This window comes from Scophthalmus maximus, chromosome 15 (assembly GCF_022379125.1).
Source record: "Scophthalmus maximus strain ysfricsl-2021 chromosome 15, ASM2237912v1, whole genome shotgun sequence".
NCBI lineage: Eukaryota > Metazoa > Chordata > Actinopteri > Pleuronectiformes > Scophthalmidae > Scophthalmus > Scophthalmus maximus.
In genome coordinates this window covers 4,923,306-4,944,055 of record NC_061529.1, presented here as the reverse complement: position 1 = coordinate 4,944,055, position 20,750 = coordinate 4,923,306, and the positions used below count along the sequence as shown (strand labels likewise).

Here is a 20,750-nt window from a genome sequence, read left to right as displayed (position 1 = left end):
TCAGAAAATTCCTGTCTTCAGCTGACCCCGCCGCCCCCCCCTTTACCTTTCTACTACACTCCTCTGTTCCCACTGAGCAGCAGAGGGATGATTTAGCTTAGCCTATTAGCCTAGCATATTTAAAAAAACCTAAAACTTCACTAATTCAGATGTTATATCTTGGTTAGCTATGCTCCAGGCCCCTGTTCAAAAAATGACATGCCCAAAATGAAAATAGTATATCTTTGCAATATATATATATATATATATATATATGTATACATAGCATATATTAATAATATTGGTATCTATATAAAGGTTACACTTGTGAGATTTCAGCAGAGATTAAGAATCAAGTATAGATGTTATTGGGTCATAGTAAATGAAGATGTAACACAACATAAATGAAAGATTTCAGAGTGAATATCTCCTATGTAATAATGTAGATGAAGCCCATTCCTCTCGATATCCATAGAACAACATCTGAACATAATCTGTGCCAAATTTCATGCTGATTAAGGGAATCAGGGCAAAGTTACAGGCTTTAGTAGGGACATGGTTCAGACAGACTCTGTTCCATGTGAGGTTTCAAACTGATGACATCTAACAGAACTGTTTTAATGAAGACGGGTGAGCATCTGTCGCTCCATAAACGATCTTTGTAGTGCGACGTAATGTTGTCAGACCTTCGAAGGGACTCAATGTAAAGTACAGAGGCCTGTATCTCAGCGGCGCATTGGTCAAGCTGGGTGATTGACACGTCTATAGAACCGTCAGAGCCAGTAGAATCGACGGACAGCACCATTCGCTATCTGTGAGGGGATGAGCCCCCCTGTGACGCCTTTTTTCCCCGACGCCATTTTGACATGCGACTTCCGCATGTGTAGGCGAAGTAGGACGGACCAGGCGGATAAATATCTTGAAATGAGGAGCGGTCTTTGTGCTAGCCAACGGAATTGGATTTATGGATCAAAACACAACTTCTCCTGCAAATACTTCGACGGTAAGACATGATTTATGTGCGGTCGCTGTGTTGATACAAACATTGGTCAGCAGCTGGTCAGCTGAATGTTTGTCTGAGAGTTATAGAGGAAGGATAAGCGTTGGAATATGCACAGGCTGGGCGTTAGCATGATATGTAGCCTGTGTTGTTAGCATGTTGGTAGCAGCAGCTATCGAGTCTGTAATATGTTATCATGTAAAGTTGGCGTGTTTACGCGATATACTGACTTAGTTGCTCGTTGTTTTTTTAATTGTGTTTCGTGTCGGTGAAGAGGGTTGACATCGGCTTGTAGCCGAGCGTCTCCCCCGTTCTTTGCAAATGCCGTGTGGCTTCATAGCTTCATGTTTAGCATGTAGCATGTGATTCAAGATATCATTTTTCTGTCACTTTTCGATACAGAATTTTTTCCCCTCTTTTTTCGGCTGCTCATTCGATGACAGCTGGTCGGAGAGTTATAATAAAAACACGTTTGGAATGAGTGAACTCTGAGCTCTCAATTGATATGTAGCTTGTGTTGTTAGCTTGGAATATCACGACGGACATATCGGACATGTGCAATTTCCGTGTGTATGCGATATGCTGATTTAGCTGCCTGTTGTTTTAATCGTGTTTCCCATAGGTGTACATGGTTGATATTGAGTTGTAGCCGAGGTTCTGACCGTTCCGTGAGTATGCTGCGTGGCTATATTGCTTCATGTGTGAGTGATTTGGTCCAATTGTGTCGGAACCAAGGCCCCGATCACGCTCCTATGGAGCAGGTCATTGAAGGTGACCCCCCCCCCCCAACATCTGTTTATGTGAAGTAAACTTTTAGCAGAGGTAAAAACGTAAAGATTAGTCCACACAAGACACGCCATTAATCCAAGGAGGAGGAGCTTTGTGTCTTGTGGAACACAGTTATGAATAAAAACAACAACACATTAGTGTACCTTGTCTATCAGTCACACACCCCCTCAGATGATTGGAGCAGTCAGGTTCATTATCTCTGAATGTTCATATTATTTTTTTTTTTTCCCGTCATCGGTGACAGCTGTAGTTGTTGGCTGCTTGACAGATTCACTCCATTTGTGCAGTTGAGACGTCGGGAGACGCAAAGTTCGTCAATTCTCATGAATTAATTTGGTCTGTAGCGGCAAAACTATGAAAGACTCTCTATAGACAGAGTGAAAACGCTCACTATAGCCTGGCAACATCAAGGCCACAAACAGCTGACAGTTCGACTCTCCGTGAAGAAGTCTGTACTTTCAAATAAAGCACAGGCTCGTGATATATTGAGGCCAACACGGAGCACTAATTCACTTCATAAGTAAACCAGCATCACTCATGTTTGTCCATTCAACATGTGGCTGGAGACTGTTTGACATAAAGACAGGGAACGACTTAGCTATTTCCAAAGGTGGAAATTGAACAGAGTAGATTACGGCTAATAATAGACATCAATTAGAAGTTCTCTGGAAGCTATAGGTAGACTTCCAGCTGTTGCATTATATGTGTTTTCATTTGTTCATGGGTGTGTCCTGTTATCAAAAGCTGGGGACCAGCTTCCTTGAGTTTGCGCACATTGTGGATATTCTTTGACGGCTGACGAGCTACAGCTAGCTGCAGACAGGTCTGCATGTCATTAAGTGGCACATGACTCGGCTTCCGACGTTCTGGGTTCGCTTATGATATTACACACATCATCATACACGTGAGTAGACGTGTGTGGAGACGCAACTTGAGGATTAGCAAAAAGACGTCCACCATCTTTCATTCCTGAGCGTTAAGAGTTCGCAGTAGCGAATAGCACCATGATTTATCGTCTCAAATCGGTTCCTAAAGTTCCTAATCAGCTTTTAATGACTCGATTTCGAACAATTTCACAGACATATTTAAACAATCTTCTCATTCAAAATTAGCCATGCAACATAAAACCCACATCTTTTAGTTCTGCTCTGCATTTTAGTCACCATACTGCTATCTTTTCCTTTGTGTTGGGTTCTTCAAAATCTGCAGTACGTTTGAGAAGTATCTCCTCTCACACCCATCGAAAATCTGAATATATTACATTTTTTGGTTAACAACTAATATCATAAGTACTGTGGGGACAGGCAACTAGGGGCAACAGGCCAATGTTTCCAGTCTTTGTGCTAAGCTAAGCTAACCCGCTCCTTTCTCCAGCTCCATGTTTACCACACAGACTAAGAATAAGCATAGTTCCCCCCAAAAAATGTCCAACGTTTCCTTTAACTTCGGATGTCTGCTGCGAATCATCAAGTGGCTCTTTCAGTACGTGCGGGGTCAAATGAGGATTTGAGGAGTGCAATTATGTGTTGTTGTCTAAGAAAAGGGGACTAAAGGATTAAAGGATCAGGCAGGAAATCACAAACGCAATCCCACCTTTTTCTCTAAAGGAGCTCACATCGCCCATTGAGAGGCAAAGTCATCGGAGGGTATTCGGTCCTGCCAGGGCTCCTCAGCCCACTGCTTCACTTCTGAAGCGGCGCCGGCAGCCCCGAGGCGTGGAAAGAATTGAGAGAAGGGGCTTGTGGAACTATTCTGTGGGCCTGATCAATAACGCTATTAAACACTAATGCATTCAGTGGAGGCAGACTCAATTTGATTGTGCAGCGTTATTTGAACATGGCAGGAAGCAGCAGCGGTGGAGGCACATCAAAGGGAGGCTTTGTGAGGAGGCGACCAGATTAGGGCCTCTGACGCAAGGATGGACCCAGCCAAGTGCAGGCCATGAATACACACACACACACACACACACACACACACAGAGACACAGAGACACAGACACACACACACACACACACACACACACAGAGACACAGAGACACAGACACACACACACACACACGGACATCAAGGAAAACTGCTTCAGCACACAAGCCAACACACTGCAAAGGGCATTCAATTTAATTCCACTTTTTTTTCCCCGTTCGCTTACACTGCATGTCTACACGCACACCTACGCACGAGGCACATGTGCACACGAATTCTCCATAAGATGCACGTTGGTTTACATACTGGCTGATCTGAAAGATGGATAGAAGAGGCATGAATCATTCCGTGAAAGGGAATTGTTTGACTTTTGGGAGATAGGCCCATTAGTTTTCCTCGCCGAGAGCGAGACGGGAAGATTGATAGCACTCATGCGGGGTTATGTCCTGGTGGAACTATTTTTTGGGGGATCTGGAGCTGTAAGATGATTGAATCCCCTGAATCTCACAAATGGACACGTTACATCTTGTTAGTTTAATCTGTACAAACATATTTTCGACAAAGCCAGGTCAACCTGAAGGTGAGCTAAGATAACAGTCTCCTGGCTGTTGCTTCAAATAGATATGACAGATAGGAGAGTGGTAGCAATCTTCTCATCTCCTTCTCATCAATCATTTTTTTCTCTATGTTCTAATGTCTATTTTTGATGACTGAGAATTATTCCCTGTAGAGTCACTTGAGGTCATGAGGGGCATTGGAGGGGCGATGCATGTAATAAAGCCATTTCTATTAGTCATCATGATGCCATAAAAACTTCTGATGACGAATGATTGGTGAATCTAAATAAGCTGTATATCGTGTCTCTACTGTTATTTGATTGCAAAAGTTAATGCATTAATGTAATAAATAATAATAATAAAACATTTCAATTATAGAGCACTTTTCATTAACATGGTGTCGATAGGATGAAAAAACTTGCATGAAACCATTTTGTTATCTTATAATGGGGAATCATTTTCTAATCAATACAAGCTTTAGATTGCCTCTTATTTATGGAGATATCTTGGGCCATATCTTTGTTGACCTTGACCCTGACCATGCACCTCTCTGCTCCAAAAGTGATAAATCAGGAGATACACACCCGAGTATTATACTGTACCCATTGAGAAAAATTCCACTTTTTCATACTATCATTTTTCGGAAGGGGCACTGTGACTGTTGCTGTGTGCGACATCTGAAGCCACATCCATCTCCACTCTGTTAGTAATATCTGAGAGGTTGCCAAACGTTACGTCTGTGAATGACCGGGCAAATGTTGTCATTTGATTTACATCCGTCACACCAATGAAACTGTGCAGTACAAAGAAGGAAAAAAAAATGAGTAAGTTGATCTGGAAGAGTCTAAAAGTGTCGGGCTGTACTAAAAATAAAACCCCAGTAATAGTAAAAATATGGAGCAGGTTAATGTTGATTTCCTACAGCAGAGAGGATTAGAGATGAATATTCCGCAAAAGACCAAACCAAACCATCCACACTCCCACCAACCTCCCCCCCCTCGCCTACTCTCCACCCCCACCTCCTGCTTTTACAATGCCCTGCTTCCTAATAAACTTTTGTGGTGTTTGGAATCCATTAGGAGCAATATCCCACTTCTCAAAACATCCTGGCCCGTTTCTGGGGGAGTGGAGCGAGGAGACGGAGAGCCGCGGGAGGGGAGGGCCTCAAATTTCCATTTCTATTGAAGGCAGGCCGAGGGGATTTGAAGGGGGGAGAGCAAGGGCTGCGGGGCCGCTGAGCGTACAGTCAGATAGTAAAGAGAAGGAATGTCAGGGATCTCGGGGGGGGGGGGGACACACACACACACACACAACCAGCAACAAATGTTCTTCGGAGAGGAGCTTTTCTTCTGCGATGGCACAGACTTTTTTTGAAAGCAGACTGATGCCATAATCATTCAGTTTTTTCAAGCTTTTTTTCCCCCTAAAAACACTGAGGTATCACTAAATAAGAAACAGAGAAAATATATCAAATGCTATAACTTACATATTATACAAGTACATCATAAAACAGGATGTCAAGGGAAAACAAGCTGCTTGCAGCACATTCTTTGGAAGATCTTGCTATTTTTGTACAATGGCACTGGTTTTTTTTTTGCAAACTAATGCCACATTTATCATGTTGTTGATGGGGTTTCTGTCTGAAACAAAGACAGAAATGTCTCTAAATCCGGAACCAACTATTCGAAAATCTATCAGCCGTTATAAATCAAAGTTTTTTGGCCTTTAAAAAATGCACTGAACTGTCGGTAAATCACAAACACATAGAAGAGAATCACTCGGGTTCAAAAAAGAAAAGAAGTGGTTCCATAGAAAGTCAGAGTTTTGCACAGTAGCATAGCTTTTATTAATTTGAAAACTAGTTGTCTGGGTGTATTTTTAGTCACAGACGGGACTTTTTTTTTACCGTCTAGCACACCGACACCAAACTGTGAGAAGTCTTTCAGAGTTAAACCCCAAAGATCAAACTAACGGGAGCCACATGGAACAACAAAATGTTCCTCAAGTAGAGCAAATGACCCATGTAGGTGTTGAACCAGTCCCTCAGTTAGTGGTCATAAATCTGTTTCGCACCAGTTTGCAGAGGAACCTTTGTTTGAGGTTGTTGTGATTCTCGGTGAAGGCTAAAGACAAGTGTCTGATTTCTTTCCTCTCGGAACAATAAAGAAGACATAAGAATAACTCCAACGTGCTTCTGAGGACCTGAGAACTCATACTTGAAAGAACTTTTGCTTTCCTTTCTTCCCTTTATTGTCATCAACCTCCTGCCTCCTTTAAATTTTACAGGTATTGTGTGTTATTGTCACAGACTGCTCTTTACTCATATGTATTCCCACCATCAGCTCTAGTGGGTGTTATCCACCCCCAAACAAACCTTTAATCCAATTCAGATAGCAGGCACTCAAGTGTCGCAACAATTGTTCCCACAGTGTGAAAGTAAGCCACTATCTGAAAAACACAAGGGCTGCAAGACAAATGTGTGGCGGAGCGCCAGCGGTGGGAGGTACAGGAGCGAGGGGCCTGAGATTACAGACAAAGCAGGAGTAAACAGTGCCTTCAGATAAAAAACACTGACGGGTACTTTTAACAATAGGTCTTTCCTGGCAGGGAGCCACAACAAAGCGCCTTCCTGTATTCGCGCCCTCTCGCATGCGCCCTCACTTCCTGTGGACGCTAAGACATGTGGCTGACCGACCCCACGTACTATGAACCCCTGACCCAGATGCTTCGCGCTCACACACAGCTAAGGATGGAAGAAGTATTCAGATCCAAAGTAGCGATTAGGTTATGTACAAATACTCCCATTGTAAGCTCATCATAGTGTTTTGCATGACAAGGTAGCCGGACACTCACACAGTGTCGATGCTGGGAACCTGGGAACGTTCATATTGGTTTGTTGTTTATGTTTATGTGACCTTGGCCAGAACCTTCCAGATTTTTAATCTCAGGGTGTTTTCATACCTCAAAATCTGGACCAAGGTCTGAACCAAGGTTTGTGTCTTTGTTACATTGTTTACATTTGATCCTGTTAGTTTTGATTTCACATTGCGATCTCGGATGAACATGAAAGAATTTTTTCAAGAATGTTGTCATCACCAACGTGGGCTGCATCTTCCTATACTTGATATTGATTGGTTCGTAGACGGGCATATGACACTGGCATATGTGGCACTTTCTCCTGGTTTAATAAAGTTAAATCTTACTTCAGTAGAAGTACATAAGTACCAGCAGTGAAATGTACTCAAAGTACCAATAATCAGTGGAAGGATGTCACCTGTGGCTGATATAAAACTGTTTTCTATACAAATAGTTTTCCTAATTACATTATGGTGAAAAACGGAATCAGCGTCTGGATTATGTTCGCAGGCAGTGTTTCTTCAGGAAATAAAAAGTTACATTTAGGTTCAATTATGCGAATGGTGGTCGTCCAACACAGTCCCATCTGTGCTTGTGTTTCAGCAACAAGACCACATTGGTTAATGTAACCAGAAATATTGTGGTTTTGTTTATATGCTAATAAACACAATGAAAGTCTCTTTCCTCTCAAACCCTTTCCTTCCCTAAACAACTACCGATGTCTACACAACAGTAAAAAAAAAAAAAAAAGTTTAATCATGCTGTCATCACTAAACAAATAGGTTGCCAGTGAACACTTTACTGATACGATCAGTATCAACATTTTTGTTACTTACAGGATTACTTAGCAACATGATTTCCTCATGATGTTAGCAGAATATGTGATCATGGTAGCATTAGTGTTGTAGGTAACTGCATGGTTTGTTTTATCTGAAATTAATAGATTGTTAATGTGCCAGTGTTTGAGTAGCATTTACTGTTGTAGCTGGTTATATTTCTACTTATTCAGATATAGTTTGGTAGGATGGTGGGGTAGTGGATCGTGACCTAGTGTAGGACGGAAGAAAAACGAAACTTCTGCTAGATTAATTAGTTGGTTTTATTTTGCTTCTTTCTGAAAATAGTGGATAATTTTACATCTTTGGGCTTGAAACTGTTATGTAAATGGAAACCGTAAAAGGGGGGAAAATAACCCCCAACATCTGAAACACAGCAGGTGGTAAACACTGCTTCTTTTTTTTTTAAAAGGGTCGGAAGCCAAAAAGATAATGAACAACTGGTTTAAACGTTGAAAACATACATTAACGTATCTTTAACAGTGTTATCAAGCCTCTTATATGTTTTTTGAAAAGTAAAAATGGCATCCGTAAACTGTGGAGTAAAGTATCAAGTTGGTTAACGTGGAAATACTCAATGAAAGTACTTCAAAATTTGAAGCACAGTACTTGGGTATTACTTTCCGGCTCTGGAAACCAGTCGCACCGTCCCATAAGACATTTATATAAACAGAAACTATGCTCTTTCCCACTCCCACTCCTTACTCGGCTGCTTCAAAACAGCACAAACATCTCAAGGGGCAAACAACTATCCGGAGAACAAAATTGCAGTTCACACTGGATAACTGATTCATTATGTTTGTCTTTTTATAAGCCCTGGCAACACATGCTGGGCGCAGGGAAAAGCACATTTCTGGATGGCACATCTCTATAGACACCAGGATGCCTGTTCTTCTAAATCATGACTATAAATGACGTTTGTATGCTCCATGCTTTTATGATTCGAGCCGAGGAGGAGGGGAGGGGGGGAGGGGGGGGGGGAGGGGGGGGCTGAGGATCATAAAAAGAGAAAAGAGAAAAGGAGAACACAGGGCTTGTGGGTAATTACGGCACAGAGTGGTGGGAGAGGGAGCGTTTGGGAAAAGACTCCGGGGCCAGATGTGTGAGGAATGTTCTGGCTGCTGCAGCGCACAGAGGGGTGGGTGGGTGGGTGGGTGGATGGATGGATGGTGGGTGGAGGGGGAGCGAGGACCATTCGAATTACACGGCCTGCAGATCGTTAAGGAGCTGTCAGGCCTCCAGCGCTCTACTGTGTGTTTCGCATCATCTCACTGAGCAGCCACAGCCTCACCTTTCTGCCTGACAGCGGTGGAAAAATGGTGAATTCACTCAGGTCTTGAACTCGAGGACGTGTGCTTTACTTATTAGCGTTTCTATTTTATTTCGCGTTAAACTTCCTCGCTTTTTTGGAGGGTGATGCACTTCTGTTTCTAGCCCCCGCTAGCGGCCCGACTTTACGGGAGGCGATGAATTGTCAAATGTCTCAATAGCTACTTGATGGATTGTCGTGTCATTTGATTCTCACGCTCACTCGCGTCCACCTCAGGATGAACTGTGATCACGTTGGCGCTCATCACACTTTTGCGTGGCGCCGCCAATGTGGTGGATACTTGCAAAACTATTGACGTTCCCATCAGCCTCAGCTGCATGTGTGTCGGCATGACATTAGATAGAACTTACACTTGCGAAACATCAGCACGTCAGCATCGTCAGTGCTATAACCTTAGTGTTGCATGGCTGTTAATTGACTGCTTTTATTTTGCATGTGTTGTTGCCAGAGACTTTTCATAATTCAGAGTTCATATTAAAAAAACACAGGAAAATCTCAGACAGCAAAACAGAGTGTTTGTTCCTAAACTTTTTGGCTTGCGAACTCTGGTTTAGAACTAACTCTCAAATAGTTTCGGTCCCAGAGGGTTAAGTTATCCAGTATGTCTCAGAAACAGAAACGTTTATAGAAGGGAAAATAAAAATGACAGCAAATCTGTGAAGCAGACCATTGTTTTTTCTTCTTGCTTCTCCCATTAATCATCTAACAACCCTCTAAATTGATCTTGTGGCCCTTTGGATGGGCCCTGACCCTATAAAGTACTTAAAAATACATTGATGCCTCAGTATAAACTAATAATACCAACATGAGACTGTGACTCCCACGGGACATTTTACTTTTGATACTTTAAAGTGCATTGTCAGTTAATACATCCCTACTTATCTTTAAGTTGATGGTTTGGTACTGAATAGCTCTCCCACCGCTGCAGACGGCAAAAATCACCACAGCCAGTCCTCTGTGATCAATCTGGAGCCACAAGAAGCTGGAAGCTTATTCTCCTCTAGGCTACCCACAATGCACCTGGAGAGCTCGACCTGCGTCACAGGCAGATAGATTCTGAAAAAACACACACACACACACACACACACACAAACACACACACACACACACACTCTCCATCTGCTTCTCATCATTCCCATCCATCTCCCCCCCCCCACCCCCCCACCCTGGTCATACAGACTCCTTCTCCCTCCGCTCTCCCTCTGTTTCATGCTCTGCCACACTAACTCATCCAACCCTCCGCCACCACAACCTCTGGGGCTGTGGCATGGATAAATAGGCCACAACAGCTGGGTCTGACTCCTGACCATGAGGACCACCCCTCCAGACCTGACCAACAACGCTCCCTTTCCCTCCTCGCGACCACCACCACCACCACCACCACCACCACCTCCTCCACGAGTCCAGATGTTTCAAGCTGAGAGACATTCCCCCCCATTACCGGCTTTGTTTACATAATGATTTATTTGGGTGTGGGTCGTTTTTTTATTCATTAAAATTTATTACCTGAGCTCTTGATACATGAGAGTGCTTAGCACCAGCTCATAAAAAGGTTTGTTTACAGTTGCAGACTTTGTAAAAAAAAGTCAAGGTTTTAAGTTATGACAGCCCTACAAAAATCTATTTTCCTACTTTCAGGGCCATACACAAATATACCCGCAACGTACATAGTTCAAATAAATTCCTGATTGCGCCTTTAAGTCGAGAGCGTGTTGTTTGTTCAGCTGCTGAGGGCCTCAGAGAGAAACCCAGGGAGGCCACAGAGAATTCATACCTTCCATTCATCACAGAGGAGAGGGATGGAGGAGGGAGGAGGGTAAAAGAGCGAGCGAGGAAATGAGGAGACAAGAGTGTGTGTTTTTTTTCTGCTCTGCTGAGTAAGGAGAGAGGCGAGCTCAGCTTTCCGACAGCTGGGTTGTGAAACCCCTGCTCCACTGATTGACTGCTCAGGCCTCGTTCATGTGACCGTTTTGTACGAGTCACCGCAGATTTGCAGTCCTCCCGCCTCAAGTCGGTCCAGTTGTAGAACCTTTCAGAGAGGAAGGCCAGTTCCCATTTGTGGGAAACTCTTCGATTCAACTTTGAGGTTTCAACATTTAGGATATAAAGAAACAAGAAGACAACCTTTTGGCAAATACATTAATTCCCTTTTCCCCCCCCTGAGAAGTTAATAAGGAGATCAATACCATGCTTGCTCGTGTGTCTAAAGTTCACAGTGTCTAAAGTTCACAGCTGGAAGGGGGAAGTGATTAGCTTAGCTTAGCTCAATGACTGTAAGCAGGGGGAGAGCAGTTAGCCTGACTAAGCCCAAATTGACAAAAAAAATAAAAAAAATTGTCATATATAAATCAAAAATCTCAAAACAACAATGTTGTGGTGATGTCCTACTTCCTGGAGTGTTGTCTTTACAGAGAGGTTGCCAAGAAACCAAGGCATAGCCAGAGCCGGTCTTGCAATTGCCTTCCAGTTTTATTTCCATACGTTCAGGAGGACTTGAATCGTGTTTATCCTTTAGGTCTAACAAATGTGTTGGATGAATTCCCTCAGGAATTTCCATAAAACATTTGCACACCTGGATAAATTGCCGGTAGTCTTCTCATTCTCCGTACCAGGTGCCACCCTTTTGGGACAGTCTGCTTCAGATGTTGATTGTGATTCAAGAAAGATTTAATTCATTGACCATTTAGCCAATAAACTGACAGAAAATGGTGACAAATGCGCCTAAACTTTGCTGTAACCAGCAAATAAAAGCCTTTTTTGCTTGATAAATAATTCCCTATCTGTTGAGGGATGGAATAATTGACTCATCTTTTCACCGTTGACTAATGTTTATGTTCTAAAGAAAATGTTCTCAGCCTCTCTTGACAAATTGCACCAGAACTCACAGGACACAGACACGTATGAGGCCTGAGTAACGTCTGGCTGTGGAGTCATACTGATGTGAAGACATGCACGAACCATCTGGGTCGTCATGGGAGCGTGCAGGCGTCTTCCTACAGCTGTTATCATCGCTAAGGAGTCACAGTGTGTTACGGTACGTTGAAAGCAGAACCCACCAAATATGCAAGAGGCTTTCGCACAAAAAATGAAAAACAAGTGAAAACGAGTAAACGCTGGCAGTGAGTTTGTGTTTGAACTCAACTGAGTGTGTCTTTACTGTCACCATGATTCAAACTGCGATGCATCTCTGCTCCGCTCCCACTTCCCCTGTCGTGTCCGAGGCCACGCCAGAGCCTTGCTTCATCCTGTTGTTACTCACTGGCTGCAGCTAAACAACCGTCCCATCAGCACTTCTCACTTCCTCAAAACCTTCTGCGACTGACTTCAGATCAGGAAGAGCACACACTGCGGTCAAGGAATAATCCCGACCACGTGAACCACGCTGTGCCTAGAGCAGCTGTGAGCCCTGCTGATTCAACAGAATACGAACGCTGCGGAGGGATTTTTTTCTTCCTCTTTTATTTAACCATTTGACCATGTTTGAGTAAAATATTTTGACATAATCACATTTGCTATCATACCAGAGCCTGTCGGAGCTGAGCCGAGGCCGGGGCGGAGGAACCGGGACAGGAAAAATAGGGAAAGGGCGGGGAGAAAAAAAAAGAAACCACACGAAGGGGTTGTTTTGAGAGCCCCAATCGTTTATTACCCTCGATTTTCAGGGGCTGAAATTTCAGCCTACGCAGTGGAGGAGAAACTCGAAACTGTGGTCCAGCTGTCCGCAGCCTGCAAAAGCCGAGAAAAAACCTCCGCTGCACACGCTCTCCCCGACTCGCTCTCCCACACTTGCCCGCCTGTCTCATCCCTCCCAGCCAGGTAATCAATGGGAAACCCACACCCAAACACAACACGGCGGTGCGAGAGGGATCAGGGTGAGCTGTTGCGACATGCAAGGCCCCGCAAACAAATCTGTCGCTTGGCCGGGCGAACCATGTCCGCAGTTGTATGTTTTATGGTCCTTTGCTTGTTTTCACGCTGTAGCTACAAGACACAAATATGGGGGTCAAATCATTTCAAACATTCCTTTTTTCTTTTAGGCCTTTTACCACTGCAGGAATCTAACCACTTGTAGCTTTAGGTGTAGACATTTTGTCGCGGGTTCTGACTTTGTTTCTGCTGTACTTAACCGGCTTTTGGAACGCGCTGCTTTGGCTTAAAGATCGACGCTGCTCCGAGAGGAGTTTCTGGATCCACGTTCAAGGAAATCTCAGAGGAAACCAATGTCCCCGCTCGTGTGCAACACAACAGACACACTTTACAATGCAGGACATGTTTAGATAAGAACGGCGTGGAGGAAGCGGCTCTTGTCATGCAGTTTTTAGTATAATCTACAGATCTATGGACTGAGTGCGTAGTTTTGAGGAGTACTTTTTATGTTCAAAATCATGTACACATTAAAAGAAAATCTATATTGGTAACAATTTTTACATCACTATCCCGAAACAAAACCCCCCTAGCCTTCCAGTCAGAGCAAAAATAATAATGACTTTGTCCCAGTATTGTCATATGGTTACACTTATTCAATTAAATCATTATCATTTTGATTACCAATTCATTGATCAGTTTATTATCCTCCCTGTTCATTGATGAATAGTTTGGTCAATAAACTGGCTCAGTATGCCCATCTGAATTTCACAGAGCATTTTTTAACTTGATATTCCGTGTTCAACACTTGTTTTGAAATATTCAATTTTATAATTTTGCTTGCTAAACGTCTTAATCATGAAAATCACTAAAATATTTTGAACAAAATGCCACGTCTGCTAAAAAAGAAATGTAGTTTCTGCATTTGATAGGATAAGTGAAGTTTCTTTATCAGTTGAGGAAGTTCTTCGGCTTCTCGAGGCTTCATAAACCACGTAACAACCCACTGAACTATCTATAAAAAAAAACATTTTCTTGCCCTCACCAGAAATCTGACCTGTTTTTTCTCAGATTATTAAAAGGTCATGACGGAACATTGATGCTACAGTGGCATGTTTGTTCCCAAACGTATTTCAAAACTGTTCTGGTTTGTAATTCACAGCAAGCACAAGGAGGCAGAACATAGAACATTCACAATATGAGAAGCTCCATGGCTGAAAGCTAGAGGACTGCTCTCTTTTCATCGCCGTATCTACCGCAAAGGGAAGGAAGGCCACTCCGCCCGCACAGTGACTCATTATCGAAAGCCTCTGTCACACACGGGGAATTAGTGTAACCTTGGGCACCGGACAATGAGGAGTTGTCTGAACCGCTGGTCTTATCAGTCTCCTCCTGCCGCCAGTCTGTATATGGGACACTTATCAACCGGCCTTCTCCGGCAAAAACTCTCCCACAGCCTCCGACGACGCTTCTCAGCTCAGAGACTCTAAAAAGATTTGTTACCAAGGCAACGCGGTGTCGGAGAATTGACTTCGCTTTGTTCACGGTACGGTAGATCATATCATCACCATTGTCCCGTCGTTGTTACCACCTTCCTTTTCACACTAGAAAACTAAAAGTTACCAAAAACTACACCTGTGTTCAATTCAGTCATGATTTTTTTTTTTCCCACTCATACACACAGATGGTGTTTTGGTGTAGCTGAGAACAGCCTGTACTTTCATCCAAACTAAACATTGCGGAGGTGCAGGACACATGTGCAACTTGCTGAGGTCAAACCTCCATACACTTGGAGGTTTTTTTGGGTCCACTGACGAGCAGCACCGCTACTTGTGACACGTTATTAGCTTAAAAAGTACATATCTATAGGACGGGGAGCCACATTATCCTTCATGGGGTGTCGTGTTTGTGTCCATCTAATGAATCTAAGTGCAATATTCACTCTTCTTTTAGCCCCATTTTGTTTTATTGAGTGACACATCCGGCTATTTGTTGCTAAGTGCTCCAGTATGTTCACTATCTAGTTGGCATCAGGTTGGTGTTGGGCAGGTAGTGCACAGTGGGTTTATCATTGGAAAGACACAAAAAGATGGTGTGAGAGTGAATCAATATATCTAAAGTTGCAGATTGTAAAAACCAAAAAAATGAGTTAAAGGACACTAAAATTCTCTGTAGAGCTGAGGAGAACTGCTGGGTTGAGTGGGTGATGTTAGACACTCATGTCAAGGTCTTAGCCATACATGGCAGCAATGTGAATCTTATTTTGGCGGGGTGGTTCTGCTCATGTGATGCTCTGAAAGAAATCTCGAGTAGCTCGACACAGACTGTCCCTGGGCTCACAAAATAAACCCCCAGCTGAGCCTGAGATACACAACATTTACAGAACACGAACTCGTACGGAAAACATCCAAAAGTCACGTACAGTACGACCAACTGCTAATGCAGCAAGAGTCTGGCGAGGTGGAGGGAATTACATTTCAAGACTGCAGAGCTCAGCGTCTGTAGTTGGAGATGATGATTGGAGGTGATTGGCGGAGCGTTTGGAGCATCGTGACTATAAAATGACTTCCATGCCCGTCCGCGAGGCTCCATTCTACATTCGTCAAGAGATTGGGCCGGGCCAAGTGGCAACCCAAGGTGATGTCACCCATTGGTTTGTGAACGGCCGTTTTGAAGTCTAGTTTGGCATCTTGGCCAGCGCCATCTTGGTCTTATGAAACCAGAAGTAACCATATTTGGATGAGCGGGGGGGGGGCAGAGATGCATCGCAGTTTGAATTATGGTGACAGTAAAGACACACTCAGTTGAGGTTAAACACAAACTCACTGCCAGCGTTTACTCGTCTTCACTTGTTTTTCATTTTTTGTGCGAAAGCCTCTTGCATATTTGGTAGGTTCTGCTTTCAACGTACCGTAACACACTGTGACTCCTTAGCGATGATAGCAGCTGTAGGAAGACGACTGCACGCTCCCATGAGGACCCAGATGGTTCGTGTATGTCTTCACATCAGTATGACTCCACAGCCAGACGTTGCTCAGGCCTCATACGTGTCTGTGTCCTGTCAGTTCTGGTGCAATTTGCCAAGAGAGGCTGAGAACATTTTCTTTAGAACATAAACATTAGTCAACGGTGAAAAGAGGAGTCAATTATTCCATCCGTCGACAGATAGGGAATTATTTATCAAGCTAAAAAGGCTTTTATTTGCTGGTTACAGCAAAGTTTAGGCGCATTTGTCACCATTTTCTGTCAGTTTATTGGCTAAATGGTCCTTAGCGATGATAACAGCTGTAGGGAGACGACTGTCAAGATGACTGCACGTTCCCATGAGGACCCACCCTGCAAAAATGTATTGAAAAGACATCTTTGCATACGACTAAAGTTTAACCACATCCAGTTTTGGCTAGTGAAAGGCGAAAAAAGCCGCCATTTTCTGGTCTAAAAGATGTCTCTATAAGGTCTCTAACCTACACAGCCTAATTTTTAATGACTTTTTTAGGGCTAAATTAAGGCTATGACGGACTGCCCAGATTTAGCCCAAAAAACAACATCCTAATGACGTCTGGGGTTTGGTGGGACTGACTTAGAGTCTGCGACCTGCACCCATTGGACGGTACTGGCTATCGATCTCACGGTATCCAGACCCCAATGCATACTGTGCTTTATCGTCCAGTTTACTCTAAATGGGATCACAATTTACAAAATGAACATTATGCAGTACTAAAGAAGACGTGAAACTAGCGGTTGAGACCAAAAACTCCTCAGGAAAATGTTTACAGATGTTACAAATCAAGTAAGACGTAGAGTCGTTTTCTCATAGACTTCTATCGAAACTGACCTTTTTTGCAACCAGTGAGTCGCCCTCTGCTGGTGATTTCTGAGAATACAGGCTTAAGGAACTCCTGCATTGTCTTTACTTTCCGACCCGGTTACTTCATCCATTTCTATTTTAAGTATATGGGCCTTCTCAAAAGAAGACTGCTTGCCAATGTAAACATGAATGTGAGCGAAAAGTTTTATGAAGAAGGAAATGTGTTCAAAAGTGTTGTCAGGCCTTCTAGGGTAAACAATTTAGTGCCCATTTTATTAGGTATATACCTCTGCCGTCCAGCGTAATCCAACACAACTGCTCTGCCATAAAGTTGCTGTAAAGGGTGCCAATGATGTAAGGTTTTTCGTTCACACTTTCAAAAACGTTATTTTAATTATATGTTTTCACACTGAGGTCATAGGTAGTGGTGGTGTTGAGCTGAGCCTACATTATATTCAGAGGTGTTTCTAATATTTTGTCACCTCTGGTATATAAATACAGAGAACAAAAACCCCTCAATATAAAGTAAACCACAACAGAAACTGAATTTACACAATATTTCAGATAATGTTACTAAAAACTTTATGACCCTCGTAAAGATGGACGTTATCGCAGGGCTGCTGCAAAGGGCGCATTAGGTTGTACTCATGTACTTGATAAAGTGTCCTTTGGTTGTAACATCAAAAACATAGTTATTAATATCAGAACCAATGCATTTAATTGGGCATTCCATCTCAGCATTTTTGATTTGGCATCAAGTAGCCATTGACTCCTATAGTGATTTTTGTCAAAGTGCTAACCTGTCGCTTGTTTTATGTCGTATGCCATAACACAGCTGTGTCGTGCAGGTCTAGAGGGCGCGCTGCTTGAATTTTGTTGTCATGGAAGAAGTCGGTTACGTCGGGCGGCGGGCGATCGGCCGGTGCCAGAGCAGAGCGGAGAGAGGGTACAGCGGGAGGAGGAACGGGGTTCCTGGGCCAGCAGATGTTTCAGCTTTTGGGTTTTGGCTAGAAAAGGGCAATTAAGAGCTGCTCTTAATGAGGCTGGCAGCCACCCCATAAACTGTCTGGTTCAGTGAAAGAGTTGCTCATTAGGCGGAGCTGCCCCGGGAAAACGCCCACCTCCCCCCATCCCCAACTCCCACCGTCGCCTCCATCCCAAAACTGGAGCAGGAAGTGATACATCAGACATTTGAAAAATTGTATGCTAGCATCAGACAGAGTGACTATATGCTACGTCTGGGCCCACTGACATTGGTACTTGTGTGTACGTGTGTGTGAGTGTACATGCTTGAATACGTTTCCTTGTGTGTTGATGTTTGTTGCGCGCCAGGCCGAGTGTGGTAATGATGCACATTTTCCATGAGGTAGCTCGGTTTGAGTACCTCCAGCATAAAAAAAAAACCCCCGGAGTAGCCAGCTGAACATTACTGATGAGAACGGCAACATTAAAACAACCCAAACGACCAAAATAGACCCCGCTATGAGCCGCTAGATCTTGTTTTCCCACCCTCAATTTATGTGCTTCATAAATTTTTAATTTAACTCACAAGGAACAAGAAGCGGAGCTGACTTACAGCACAGCTGCTGGATACGGCAGTCAGACACAAACACAGACGAGGACTCTCTCTCTCTCTCTCTCCTCCAAAGGTCGCGCTCACTTGATCTATGGTTCACCGCCACGTTTCCAAATCAAAGTGCAGCGACTCCAGCGGTGGAAAGTACATTATTTTCACCTTACCTACCACATTTAACTCCACTACATTTACTTTAGCTTTAACTAGTTATTATGCCAATCAAGACTTTGCATACAAATCATATAATAAGTTGTAATATATTAATATATCCTCACAAACACTTTGGTGCAACCGAGTGCAACACAATATCTGTTTTCAGTCATGAACAGGAACGTTTCCGGAACATTCTCTGGCGTCTGGCTAGAGCACTTTCCTGCTGTATTCTCACAGGCCCACTATGACGTTTTTTCCGAAGCTTTTACCAGAGGGCTTCAGTGCATATCTGAAAGCAGCTTATGAATGCCTTCCAGGAGAGAGACACTGAAACATGTGTAGTGTAATCCCTACATTTAAAAGACATTGTGTCTCCTCCTCTCTATCAGCATATGAATCCACATTGAAGATAATCATTAGTTGCAGCCTTTCAACAGTTCAAAAACTTTGAATGAGTTTACTCATTAATGGATGAGTAATAGTATAATAAGAGGAACATTGATCCATCGATACAGCAGTCACAGGGGCCATTTTTTTCTGCATCTTTTGATACTTTTGGTAAATTTTCCTGGTTATACTTACATACTTTTACTTAGGTAATGTTTTGAAAGCGGCACTTCTACCGGGTATTTCTACTGTGTTGTACTGGTACTTTTGTACTGAAGTAATGGAGCCGGATGCTGATCCTCCTGAAGGATTCTCCACTCTCACGCTATCTGGCGTGGCCTGTCCTCGGACCTGTCTGGCATCGGGAGCGTTTGGCACAACGCTCCCTATTGAGATCCTGAGTAAAACTAGGTCATTGGCAAAATCCTCACTGGACACGAGCGGTGGAAAGAAAAAATAAACTGGGGAGATGAACGGAGCTCGACTGGAGGTGGACGGGTCTTCCTGCGAAAGGGCCACAGAGGGATACTGAGGGAGAGGTTAAGATAATGCAAAGTTGTGATAGTGTACTGCTGTTCCTGTTATTTACTATAGCCACAGAGAAGATTGTCCGTCCGATAAGGAAGTCTTTCCTTCATTGTTCCATATTTTGCACAATGTGGCGATCCAAGTTTCCTCCTGGTGGCTTCAATGACATTCAGCGCATCCACTAAATTACGCAGGATTTCCACGTCCCTTATCTCTTTCATAATGCTCATCCGCCCCCCTTTATTCAGTCCTTGAAAGTAGGTCCCGGTTAATGATATCATCTGATGGCAATTAAGCTCCGGAGGACTTTATAAACAAAGTCAGTCACAACACATTATGACCTATTGCTCAAATCACACTGAAGCCTAGAACAAGTGTGCGGCGCACATGTTGTTGCCATCATCACTGAGACGGGGCTTCTCGAAATATCTGGTGGAAACCAGCCGAGCAGGAAGTGAGAAGAAAAAATGCTCAGATCAGAGACAGGAAATCAGGTGACTGAAGATTTGCAGGGGGGGGGGGGGTTGGTTTTCCTCGCCTCAGATAGTTACAACAGAAACAGATTCTGGCTTAGGAATAGTCCATCAGCGGCAATCGAAACGGTTTGATTGATAACAGAAATGCTCTCGCTCACACTTAAAGAGCCATATTTCTCTCACTGAAAATACCCGAGCTCTCAGTCGGCAGCGCGCAGAGTTATGGAATCGATCCCCTGCCCCCACATCCTCCCTTTTTTCACCGTGAGCCTGGAGCGTATGTCTGCCAGATGTCCAGAGCAAAGAGCTGCGGAGGTATGAAAAAGCTGAGGACTGCCAGAGGTATCTTATATCGGAGGAATTATTATCCTAATGATATAACATAACACATGCCGTCAGTCCCTCCAGGAGTAACAACCCCCAATCTAGATCGGAGCCATGTCCCCTTTCATTTAGCTGACCTTTTGGAAAAGCACGAGGAGGGGGAAGGTGAGGAAGGATTTTTCCCTTTTTTCCAGCGACGACTAATCCACCTTCAGTCTGTACCTGGAAGAACAAAGGCGCCAAATCTTTATTGTGTTTTTCATTGTGCAAAGTAGTATTTGGATAGATTGATAGATGGATAGATGGATAGATGGATAGATGGATGGATGGAAAGATTGATGGATAGATGGATGGATGGATGGGT

General features: G+C 43.5%; 1 long non-coding RNA gene across 3 annotated transcripts in view; it reads left to right on the top strand.

Annotated features, from left to right (window-relative positions):
• The first annotated feature begins 682 nt into the window (after positions 1–682).
• The window catches only part of LOC118286553, a 50,616-nt gene continuing 30,548 nt past the window's right edge, over positions 683–20,750 (top strand). For 2 of the 3 annotated variants that reach the window (XR_007029775.1, XR_004785409.2), the window contains exon 1: positions 683–982. This is a non-coding gene — a long non-coding RNA (uncharacterized LOC118286553). The remainder of the gene's footprint in view (positions 983–20,750) is intronic. The other variant, XR_007029776.1, reaches the window with a different exon arrangement.